Raw genomic sequence first — 12,552 nt, 5'->3', positions numbered from 1 at the left:
CCTCCTTTTAAGGGCACCATGCGTACAAGAAAGGCTAAAAGACACCGAAAAGGAGGTCGTTTTTAAGGCAAACCTAAACGAAGTCAGAGTAATCGGACATGCAAAACACCAACTAAAACATCTGTCTCTGCTACACATTCATTTGAGAACCAAACCGCTCCAACTTCTACAAACACTACTATTAAAGACACTACATTACCGCCAAATGTAAGGATCCCTAGTTTATTTCAGGCAAAAAACTTGGGCACTCCTCCAGCCCTTCCAACATAGAAACCACTACAAGACAATCCTCTCCCCAATGCAACATCATCAACCTCTCATCTCATCCCCTTACAGTAGGTGAAACAGCTGTTTTGACTAGGGGACTCACTTTTTGTCCTAATCAGAAAATTAACAAATTCGATACAATAAAAGATCTACACCTGTTCACACGGAAACTCCAGCTACAAAGCATGTTTGACAAAGCTGATGCAGATTCAAGCACTTTTCGATCCCTTAAGGAACGACAGGCATTGAATGATCTAAATGCACTTTTAGAGGAGAGCGACACCCGGGACCTTATAGACACAATAGACTTAGAATCCCTCCTTAATCCACCTATCAGCTCCAATACAAAGGATCAGACATCTTCTAAATTGAAGAAAAAATCTGATCTGTATCCCTCCCTATGTACCAATCAAGGTATATCTACTTTCCTAAAATTATCAACCCAGGAAATCAGAGATATGAATGCGAATGCAAGCCTTCCTGATAATTTAACAAACAAAGAAAAACAGGCCCTGAACGCATTAGCAAACAATCCTAATCTGGTTATTAAACCCTCAGATAAGGGCGGGAATATTGTATTAATGAACAATGATAAATATGTATCAATGTATGCAGTAGGGATGAGCCGAACACCCCCCTGTTCGGTTCGCACCAGAACATGCGAACAGGAAAAAAGTTTGTTCGAACACGCAAACACCGTTAAAGTCTATGGGACACGAACATGAATAATCAAAAGTGCTAATTTTAAAGGCTTATATGCAAGTTATTGTCATAAAAAGTGTTTGGGGACCTGGGTCCTGCCCCAGGGGACACGGATCAATGCAAAAAAAAGTTTTAAAAACGGCCGTTTTTTCAGGAGCAGTGATTTTAATAATGCTTAAAGTCAAACAATAAAAGTGTAATATCCCTTTAAATTTCATAGCTAGGGGGGTGTCTATAGTATGCCTGTAAAGGGGCGCATGTTTACCGTGTTTAGAACAGTCTGACAGCAAAATGACATTTCGAAGGAAAAAACCCATTTAAAACTACTCGCGGCTATTGCATTGCCGACAATACACATAGAAGTTCATTGATAAAAACGGCATGGGAATTCCCCACAGGGGAACCCCGAACCAAAATTTAAAAAAAAATGACGTGGGAGTCCCCCTAAATTCCATACCAGGCCCTTCAGGTCTGGTATGGATATTAAGGGGAAACTCGGCCAAAATTTAAAAAAAAAATGACGTGGGGTTCCCCCTAAATTCCATACCAGACCTGGTCTGGTATGGATTTTAAGGGGAACCCCGCACCAAAAAAAAACAAAAAACGGCGTGGGGTCCTCCCAAAGATCCATACCAGACCCTTGTCCTAGCACGCAACCTGGCAGGCCACAAGAGCAGAGGGGGGGACGAGAGTGCGGCCCCCCCTCCTGAACCGTACCAGGTCACATGCCCTCAACATTGGGAGGGTGCTTTGAGGTAGCCCCCCAAAACACCTTGTCCCCATGTTGATGAGGACAAGGGCCTCATCCCCACAACCCTGGCCGGTGGTTGTGGGGGTCTGCAGGTGGGGAGCTTATCGGAATCTGGAAGCCCCCTTTAACAAGGGGACCCCCAGATCCCGACCCCCTCTGTGTGAAATGGTAAGGGGGTACTTACCCCTACCATTTCACTAAAAAACTTTCACTAAATCAAAAATGTTAAAAATGACAAGAGACAGTTTTTGACAATTCCTTTATTTAAATGCTTCTTCTTTCTTTTATCTTCCTTCATCTTCTTCTTCTTCTGGTTCTTCTGGTTCTTCCTCCGGCGTTCTCGTCCGGCATCTCCTCCGCGGCGTCTTCTATCTTCTTCTCCTCGGGCCGCTCCGCACCCATGGCATGGGGGAAGGCTCCCGCTCTTCTCTTCATCTTCTTCTTCATCTTCTTCTCTTCTTCCTTCTTCTCTTCTTCTCTTCTTCATTTTCTTCTCCGGGCCGCTCCGCATCCATGCTGGCATGGAGGGAGGCTCTCGCTGTGTGATGGCGTCACCTCGTCTGATGGTTTTTAAATAATGGGGGGCGGGGCCACCCAGTGACCCCGCCCCCCTCTGATGCACAGTGACTTGACGGGACTTCCCTGTGACGTCACGGGGAATGCCACAGGGAAGTCCCGTCATGTCCCGTGCGTCAGAGGGGGGTGGGGTCACCGGGTGGCCCCGCCCCCCATTATTTAAGAACCGTCAGACGAGGAGACGTCGTCACACAGCGGGAGCCTCCCTCCATGCCAGCATGGATGCGGAGTGGCCCGGAAAAGAAAATGAAGAAGAGAAGAAGGAAGAAGAGAAGAAGATGAAGAAGAAGATGAAGAGAAGAGCGGGAGCCTTCCCCCATGCCATGGGTGCGGAGCGGCCCGAGGAGAAGAAGATAGAAGACGCCACGGAGGAGATGCTGGACGAGAACGCCGGAGGAAGAACCACAAGAACCAGAAGAAGAAGAAGATGAAGGAAGATAGAAGAAAGAAGAAGCATTTAAATAAAGGAATTGTAAAAAACTGTCTCTTGTCATTTTTAACATTTTTGACAGTTTTTTAGTGAAATGGTAGGGGTAAGTACCCCCTTACCATTTCACACAGGGGGGGCAGGATCTGGGGGTCCCCTTGTTAAAGGGGGCTTCCAGATTCCGATAAGCCCTCCGCCCGCAGACCCCCACAACCACTGGCCAGGGTTGTGGGGATGAGGCCCTTGTCCTCATCAACATGGGGACAAGGTGTTTTGGGGGGCTACCCCAAAGCACACTCCCATTGTTGAGAGCATGTGGTCTGGTACGGTTCAGGAGGGGGGGCGCACTCTCTTCCCCCCCTCTTTTCCTGTGGCCTGCCAGGTTGCGTGCTCGGATATGTGTCTGGTATGGATTTTTTGGGGGACCCCACGCCGTTTTTTTTTTTTTGGGCGCGGGGTTCCCCTTAAAATCCATACCAGACCTGAAGGGTCTGGTATGGAATTTAGGGGGAACCCCACGTCATTTTTATTTAAATTTTGGCTGGGGTTCCCCTTAATATCCATACCAGACCTGAAGGGCCTGGTATGGAATTTAGGGGGACTCCCACGTCTTTTTTTTAAAATTTTGGTTAGGGGTTCCCCTGTGGGGAATTCCCATGCCGTTTTTATCAATGAACTTCTATGTGTATTGTCGGCAATGCAATAGCCGCAAGTAGTTTTAAATGGGTTTTTTCCTTCTAAATGTCATTTTGCTGTCAGACTGTTCTAAACACGGGAAACATGCGCCCCTTTACAGGCATACTATAGACACCCCCCAGCTACAAAATTTAAAGGGATATTACACTTTTATTGTTTGACTTTAAGCATTATTAAAATCACTGCTCCTGAAAAAACGGCCGTTTTTAAAACTTTTTTTTGCATTGGTCCATGTCCCCTGGGGCAGGATCCAGGTCCCCAAACACTTTTTATGACAATAACTTGCATATAAGCCTTTAAAATTAGCACTTTTGATTTCTCCCATAGACTTTTAAAGGGTGTTCTGCGGCATTCGAATTTGCCGCGAACACCCCAAATTGTTCGCTGTTCGGCGAACTTGCGAACAGCCAATGTTCGAGTCGAACATGAGTTCGACTCGAACTCGAAGCTCATCCCTACCCTATAGTAGTATAGTATACTTGACTATATACATCATCCTTATACCTTAGGACTTTGCATCTATATCAATTGAGCCGTTCCTTGTGGACCGCATGGGCCAGGTATACCCTACGACTTTGCCTGCTGGGATGCTGCCACCCATGTAATTTACATGGAGTAAACTACTCTAATATGTTCTGCCAACGTTGCAAATATATGGACTGAGATTCTAAACTGCTCCACCCCTTTTCCTTACAAATTGGGAGATCAGAACTTGGAGTATCATCTTCCAACATTTTATCTTCTTTGATTTTTACAAACAACTATAATCAGTGTAAACTAGTAAGTCCTTTTTTGGTGTTTTATCATTCTTTTTGTCCCCCCCTTTTTTCCAAGCCCCCTAATTAACTTATATATGTCCACACGATTGTATATGGTTATTACTTTTGTACTTGGGTTTAGTATGTCTCTATTTTCATACACTTTGCAGACTACATATTGCAACTGCACAGGAAATCCCTGAAGAAGGAATTAACATCCCAAACATTCCGAAACATGTTGGATTTTTCCATATGTATCATTCATACATGTGTTCTTCACCAGTAGAACCTTTATGTCTATGATCAAGTGCAGTTATTGTATACTTAATTGCTTTTAAATTTTCTATTTTTGTGCAATTTTGAATAAAGTATTATTATTTTTAAATACCCTGATGCCTCTCACCTTTATATATACCTATACTTCCCATCTCCCTCCCACCCACAAAATCCCTGGGGTCTTCTTCCTGTTCATATATTTTTGCTGATTTTCTGGGATATGGTGAGAGGAGAGCTTCACCTCTTTGTCTACCTGACTGTCTATTTAGACTGACTTGGTGGTCCAACCAAATTTATGTAGTACGCCCCCCTCTGTCTCCTGAAGAACGCTTGCACCGATGACAGAGCAACTTCTGCCTCTACTGTGGGGGCATGGGCCATTATGTGCGCACCTGCCCAACTAAGATACGGAATTGGCGAACGATCTCCTCTGTCAACCACTTCCCTTCATCCATCAGTGCCACTCACCTTACCCTTCTTCTTCTCATTCCAGTTGCCAGAAGGGGAAGTACTAGTCACTGCGATCGTTGACTCTGGGGCTTGCAGTTGTTTTATTTATCTAACTTTTGCCACACAACAACACATCCCTTTAGGACCCAAGGCACTAGGATTCTCTGTCTACCTGGCTAATGGGTCAAGTATCAAGTCCGGACCCGTAACCCAAGAGACTTTCCCTCTACCCTTATTGCATTAGGAGATTCTCAGCCTTGACTCTATAGTGTCCTCATTATTTCCTGACATTCTGGGCCTACCTTGGCTGCGGGTGCACAATCCCCAAGTTGATTGAGCAACAGGGAAGATCCACTTCCACTCAGCTTACTACCTGGAACATTGCCTACCAGAACCCTCAGTTCCTCCTGCTACGTCATTTTGCATGAACTTTGAGTCTGCGGTACAACAAACCGTACCTGAACCTTACCATGACTCCTGGATATTTTTAGTAAACGAGGAGCTGATATTCTTTCCCCGCATAGGACATACAACTGCTCGATTGAACTCCTTCCAGGGGCTGAAATTCCTTTTGGCAGGATCTTTCCCTTCGCTGAGCGAGAACAGGAAGCACTAAAAGATTATATTCAGGAAAACCTAAAGAAGGGGCTCATTCGACCCTCTACTTCCCCAGTAGGGATGAGCCGAACACCCCCCGGTTCGGTTCGCACCAGAACCTGCAAACGGACCGAAAATTTGCACGAACGTTAGAACCCCATTGACGTCTATGGGACTCGAACGTTCGAAATCAAAAGTGCTCATTTTAAAGGCTTATTTGCATGGTATTGTCCTAAAAAGGGTTTGGGGACCCGGGTCCTACCCCAGGGGACATGTATCAATGCAAAAAAACTTTTAAAAACGGCCGTTTTTTCGGGAGCAGTGATTTTAATGATGTTTAAAGTAAAAAAAAAGTGAAATATTGAGTGAAATATTCCTTTAAATATTCCTTTAAATATCATACCTGGGGTGTGTCTATAGTATGCCTGTAAAGTGGCGCGTGTTTCCCGTGTTTAGAACAGTCCCTGCACAAAATGTCATTTTTAAAGGAAAAAATCTCATTTAAAACTGCTTGTGGGTTTAATGTAATGTCGGGTCCAGGCAATATGGATGAAAATCAGTGAGACAAATGGCATGGGTACCCCCCAGACCATTACCAGGCCCTTTGGGTCTTGTATGGATATAAAGGGGAACCCTGCACCCAAATTAAAATAAGGAAAGGTGTGGGGCCACCAGGCCCTATATATTCTGAACAGCAGTATACAGGCGGTGCAAACAAGACAGGGACTGTAGGTTTGTTGTTAAGTAGAATCTGTTTGTAATTTTTAACGGGTACATTTTTAATGTGTTTAGCTCCAGCCAAAAAATCTTTTTTAAGCTTTTTGGAAATCACCTCACTTTTTGTCCCAATGACAAATGTTTTTTGAAAATTTGGGGTTTTTTGTGGAACAAGGATTGGAAAGCATCAGTGGAAAGGAGAAATGTTTTTCCCATATTAACTCTTACAGGAGAGAATTTCCCTTCCTAGGGGTAGATTTCATCTCACTTCCTGTTGTCTCCTTCCGTTTGCAAGTAGGAGTCGTTTGTAAGTTAGATGTTTGAAAGTAGGGGCCTGCCCTATATACTCAGCAGAAATTTGGGCCTTAGGTGTTGTTGTGGCCACAACACTGTAAGCCCTCACAGGGCCCTGCTGTGAAATATTAGATCAAGAATTGTAATTACATGCCCCTGTTGAACAAGGGCAGAAAAATTGGGCCTTTGGTGGTGGTGGTGGTGCTGGTGCCACAACACTGTAAGTCCTCACTCGCTCTTGGTGGGTGCAGAAATGGGCCCTGCTGTGAAATATTAGATCAAGAATTGTAATTACATGCCACTGTTGAACAAGGGCAGAAAAATTGGGCCTTTGGTGGTGGTGCTGGTGCCACAACACTGCAACCCCTCACAGATACTCTAGCTGGAACGCAGAAATGAGCCCTGCTGCAAAGTATTGCATCAAAAATTGTAATAACACGTCCCTGTTAAACAGGGGCTGAAAAATTGGGCCTTAGGCACTGGTGCTGGTGCCACAACACTGCAACTCCTCACAGATACTCTAGTTGTAACGCAGAAACGAGCCCTGCTGCAAAGTATTGCATCAAAAATTGTAATTACATGCCCCTGTTAAACAGGGGCTGAAAAATTGGGCCTTAGGCACTGGTGGTGGCGCCCAGAACCAAAAATGTTCTTACAAGCTATCAGCGTGATGATTGAGGAGGAAGAGGATAATTACTCAGGGATAGTCACTCAGCATCAGCATAGGCAGTCTTTGAAGGGATCTGAGATTTAAAATAAAATTATTCGGTTACATCAGCATCAGGTGCTTGGTAGCGGGTGGTGATCCAAGACTGATTCATTTTTATGAAGGTCAGTCGATCGACCGCGTCGGTGGACAGACGCACCCTGTGATCGGTTACAAAGCCTCCAGCAGCACTGAATGTGCGTTCCGAAAGAACGCTGGATGCAGGACAGGCCAGTAGCTCAATTGCATACTGTGCAAGCTCTGGCCAGTGATCCATCCTCAAGACCCAGTAACCCAGAGGATTTTCGGTGGGAAACGTGTCCAAGTCAGATCTTGCCCCTAGGTATTCCTGCACCATGTAAAACAGACACTGGCGATGGTTGATGGAACCGATCATACCTTGGGGCTGTGGACCAAAAAATTGTCTGAACGCATCGGTCAGACGGCCACCTTCTCCACTGCTTCTTCTTTGACTGACCGAAGCCTCAGCAACACGTTGTCCAGAAACAGGAGTTTGTAACCTCCCAGTCTCTGGGAACGCATTGCACAGACCTTTCTGCAAGGCCTCCCGAAGATGTTTCATCCTCTGCTCCCTCTGCGATGGCAAGATAAGGTCCGCAACCTTACCCTTGTAACGTGGATCATGGAGGGTTGCCAGCCAGTATTGGTCCTTCTCCTTGATACCACGAATACGAGGATCCTTACGCAGGCTTTGCAGGATCAGGGAGGCCATGCAGCGTAGGTTTGCTGAGGCATTCGGTCCGGAGTCCTCTGGGTCACTAAGGACGACATGGTCCGCAGCCACCTCCTCCCAGCCACGTACAAGTCCATGTGTTTCTTAGGACTGATCCCTTAAAGACTGCTGCTGATGCTGAGTGCCAGGCTCCACCTCTATACTGACACAATCTTCCTCCTCCTCCTCCTCTTCCTGTGTGATCGGCGAGCACGCAGGGACACTGTCTGGATAAAGGGGGCCTTGAGAGCTAAGGAAGTCCTTCTCTTCCTGCCTCTGTTCTGCCTCAAGTGCCCTGTCCCTTATTCCACGCAGCGTGTGCTCCAACAGGTGGACAAGGGGGGACAGTGTCACTGATGCATGCACTGTCACTGCTCACCATCCTTGTGGCCTCCTCAAATGGTGACAGGACAGTGCATGCATCCCTGATCATGGCCCACTGGCGTGGGGAAAAAAAACCAAGCTCCCCTGACCCTGTCCTGGTGCCATAGTCGCACAGGTACTCATTGATGGCCCTCTGCTGTGTGTGCAGCCGCTGCAGCATGGCCAACGTTGAGTTCCACCTGGTGGGCATGTCACAGATTAGGCAGTTCTTGGGCAGGTTAAACTCCTTTTGGAGATCCGTCAGCTGAGCACTGGCATTATATGACCGGCGGAAATGCACACAGACTTTCCTGGCCTGCCTCAGGACATCCTGTAAGCCCGGGTACCTGCCCAAGAACCACTGCACCACCAAGTTAAGGACGTGAGCCAAACAGGGCATATGGGTCATTTGTCCCTGTCGGAGGGCAGAGAGGAGGTTGGTGCCATTGTCGCAAACCACCATTCCTGCATTAAGTTGGAGTGGCGTCAACCACCTCTGAACCTGCCCCTGCAGAGATGACAGAACCTCTGCCCCAGTGTGGCTCCTGTCCCCCAAGCACACCAGCTCAAGCACCGCATGGCATCTTTTGGCCTGCATACTTGCGTAGCCCCTTGAACGCCTACAGAGCACACCTGGTTCTGAGGACAAAGCACAGGAAGAGGCCATGGAGGAAGAAGAAGAGGAGGGGGTGGAGGAGAGAGGTGTGTCACAATCATTAGCATTTTGGAGGCGTGGTGGCGGAACAACCTCAAACACTACTGCACCTTGTCCTGCATCCTTCCCAGTTGCCAGCAGAATCACCCAATGCGCCGTGAAACTTAGGTAATGTCCCTGTCCATGCCTGCTGGACCATGAGTCAGCGGTAATATGCACCTTACCGCTGACCGCCCTGTCCAGTGAGGCATGGACATTGCCTTCCACATGCCTGTAGAGAGCCGGAATCGCCTTCTGTGAGAAAAAGTGGCCTTTGGGTACCTGCCACTGAGGAACCGCACATTCCACAAACTCACGGAAGGGGGCAGAGTCTACCAACTGAAAAGGTAGCAGTTGAAGTGCTAGCAATTTTGCCAAGCTAGCATTCAACCGCTGGGCATGTGGATGGCTGGGAGCAAACTTCTTTCGGCGGTGCAGCAGCTGGGGCAGGGAAATTTGCCTGGTACAATCTGACGTCGGTGTACCAAAAGCAGATTGCCCACAAGTACTTGGCTGTGACACACCTAATTCTACACCTTCATTCCTCTCAGTGCAGGTCTCAGAGAGGACTGAAGGTATAGTGGGGTTGGAGATCTCAGCTGATGAGGAGCAAGGAGAGGTCCTCTTTGTTCTTTGGTGTGGGTCTTTTAGATACGCTTGCCAACGAACTGCATGGCAGGTCAACATATGTCTGGTCAAGCATGTGGTACCCAAGCGGGAGGTGTTTTGGCCACACGAGATACGCTTGAGACATATGTTGCAATTAGCAGCTGTGCGATCTGATGCACTCGTCTCAAAAAAGGCCCACACCAAAGAACTTTTTGAATAATGTGCAGAGACTGCAGCGCCCTGCACATGTGGAGCTTTGGGGTGTGATGCAGTCAAGGTGCTGCCCTTAGGCTGGCCCCTGGAGGGCATCCTGCCTCGTTGATGATGTGCCGCCTCCTCCTTCTCCTCTCTCCTATCAGGCACCCATGTTGAGTCAGTGACCTCATCATCCCCTCCCTCCTCATCACTGGAGCAAAGCTGGCAGTATGCTGCAGCAGGGGGAGCATGACTGCCAGATTGCTGTCCTTCTTGGGCACCCCCTCTGTCCGTGCTCACGTTACTGCCTTCATCGAGCTCAGTATCATCATCAGAGCCTTCCAAACGCTAGGCATCCTCCTGGAGCATGTACCCAACACTGTGGTCAAACAGTTCGAGGGACTCCTCAGGAGGACACGGTGGGGCTAGGGAAGGAGTCACTGATGACATTGAGCCAAGGGAAGAGGCCGCTGCTTTGCCAGACAAAGTACCCTGGGCATGGGTGAGAGAGGATGGGGAGGATGAGGACGGCTTGGTCATCCACCCGACCAAGTCTTCCGCATGTTGCGGCTCAACACGGCCAGCTGCCGAAAAAAAGGCCAAGCATGTCCCACGGCCACGTGCTGATGAGGATACACCGTCTCCACGACCAGCACTAGACACAGAGCCTGCTTGCCCTCTCTTATTGGCTTGTGACTGTCTGCCTCTCTTGGCCTTCCAGACATACTAATGGCCTGTAGCTGCACTAAGCTGGGATATATATATATATATATATATATATATATATATATATATACTGATACTGCAGCTAGCAAAATCAACTGCCTGCCTGTAGTATGAGACCACCACCAACCTTCTACAGGTAGCTTTAGCTGAACACTGTGCAGAGCTCTCAAAAAAATAACTTGTAGCTTTTTTAGCTGCCTGCGGTAGTGATAGGATCAGGAAAACACCACCAACCTTCTACAGGTAGCTTTAGCTGAACACTGTGCAGAGCTCGCAAAAAAATAACTTGTAGGTTTAGCTGGACACTGTGAGGAGGACGCACCACACTAACTTGTAGTTTTAGCTGAACACTGTGAGCAGGACGCACAGCACCAACTTGTAGTTTTAGCTGAACACTGTGAGCAGGATGCACCACACTAACTTCTAGGTTTAGCTGAACACTGTGAGGTGGACGCACCCCACTAACTTGTAGGTTTAGCTGAACACTGTGAGCAGGACGCACCCCACTAACTTGTAGTTTTAGATGAACACTGTGCAGAGGTCTCACTACACTAACTTGTAGGTTTAGCTGAACACTGTGAGCAGGACGCACAGCACTAATTTGTAGTTTTAGCTGAACACTGTGAGAAGGACGCACCGCACTAACTTCTAGGTTTAGCTGAACACTGTGAGGTGGACGTACCACACTAACTTGTAGTTTTAGCTGAACACTGTGAGCAGGACGCACAGCACTAACTTGTAGTTTTAGCTGAACACTGTGAGCAGGATGCACTGCACTAACTTGTAGTTTTAGCTGAACACTGTGAGCAGGACGCACCGCACTAACTTGTAGGTTTAGCTGAACACTGTGAGGTGGACGCACCACACTAACTTGTAGTTTTAGCTGAACACTGTGAGCAGGATGCACTGCACTAACTTTTAGCTTTAGATGAACACTGTGCAGAGGTCTCACTACACTAACTTGTAGGTTTAGCTGAACACTGTGAGCAGGACGCACCGCACTAACTTGTAGGTTTAGCTGAACACTGTGAGTAGGACGCACCCCACTAACTTGTAGGTTTAGCTGAACACTGTGAGCAGGATGCACCCCACTAACTTGTAGTTTTAGCTGAACACTGTGAGCAGGACGCACTGCACTAACTGTAAATAGTCTAGCTGCCTGACTGTGGTACTAATAGGATCAAAAGAACACCAGCAATTTTCTTCAGGTAGCTGTAAATACTGTAACAAGACAAGCCTGCCTGTCCGTAAGAAGATAACAGGAACAGATCTAACTGAACACTGTGAGCAGGATGCACTGCACTAACTTGTAGCTTTAGATGAACACTGTGCAGAGGTCTCACTACGCTAACTTGTAGGTTTAGCTGAACACTGTGAGCAGGATGCACCGCACTAACTTGTAGGTTTAGCTGAACACTGTGAGCAGGACGCACCGCACTAACTTGTAGGTTTAGCTGAACACTGTGAGGTGGACGCACCACACTAACTTGTAGTTTTAGCTGAACACTGAGCAGGACGCACTGCACTAACTGTAAATAGTCTAGCTGCCTGACTGTGGTACTAATAGGATCAAAAGAACACCAGCAATTTTCTTCAGGTAGCTGTAAAAACTGTAACAAGACAAGCCTGCCTGTCAGTAAGATCTAGCTAAACTGAATACAGTGTATATATATATATATATATATATATATATATATATATATATATATATATATATATATATATATATGCAACACCTGGGATGCATATATATATACACAATACACTGTAAGTGCAGCTAACTGACTGACTGTTCTGCCTAATCTATCTAACTCAAATCAAATGACACTGTCTGTCTCTCTCTCTATCTATGAACGCCGGAACACACATTACACAGGGCCGCCTGTAGGTGGCCTTATATAGTGTGGGGCGTGTGCTAAATCCCCTGAGCCGTAATTGGCCAAAGCCTCCTTGGCTTTGGCCAATTACGGGTCTCTGTTCAGACGGCGCTGTGATTGGCCAAGCATGCGGGTCAT

This window comes from Aquarana catesbeiana, linkage group LG06 (assembly GCF_042186555.1).
Source record: "Aquarana catesbeiana isolate 2022-GZ linkage group LG06, ASM4218655v1, whole genome shotgun sequence".
In the NCBI taxonomy this organism is placed as follows: Eukaryota; Metazoa; Chordata; class Amphibia; order Anura; family Ranidae; genus Aquarana; species Aquarana catesbeiana.
Note: the sequence above shows the minus strand (reverse complement) of the source record.